General features: G+C 49.5%; 1 non-coding gene across 1 annotated transcript; it reads left to right on the top strand.

Annotated features, from left to right (window-relative positions):
• LOC118150003 (small nucleolar RNA SNORA32) lies at nt 1-117 on the top strand. Its single transcript, XR_004737772.1, has one exon. It is a non-coding gene; the product is annotated as a small nucleolar RNA SNORA32 (small nucleolar RNA).
• The last annotated feature ends 281 nt before the right edge of the window (nt 118-398 follow it).

The raw sequence follows: 398 nt of genomic DNA, 5'->3' as shown, positions 1-398 counted from the left end.
TGGATGTTACCTAGGCACTTAGCACGCAGTTTCTCGTCTGCTGTGAACATAATAGAGAATTCCTCACTGGGTTTTCTGTCTGCCACCCTGCTAGTGATCCATCCACTGGGAACATCTTACTAACCCTTCGTTAAACTTTAATTAGTTTTACTTCCATTGCCTAGATAAGCACTGCCCAATAGAAGCTATTTTCACTGCGATCCCGAGGACGGCTGTCTGCTTCTGTTGATGCTGTCTCTCCTCCCTGGGTGTCCTGGACATAGTGCAGTGGCCTCAGGCACACTGGAACGGTGCTAAGGGAGTGGGGGTGCACTGAAATTGGGACCAGTGAGGTTCTTGTGTTGTCTGCAGTCATGTGCAGGAATTTGTGGATAACTCTGAGCCGTGGGAAGGGCTTC

Source organism: Callithrix jacchus, chromosome 21 (genome assembly GCF_049354715.1).
Source record: "Callithrix jacchus isolate 240 chromosome 21, calJac240_pri, whole genome shotgun sequence".
Classification (NCBI taxonomy): Eukaryota; Metazoa; Chordata; class Mammalia; order Primates; family Cebidae; genus Callithrix; species Callithrix jacchus.
The sequence above is the reverse complement of the archived record's forward strand: the minus strand, read 5'-3'. Positions and strand labels throughout refer to the sequence as shown.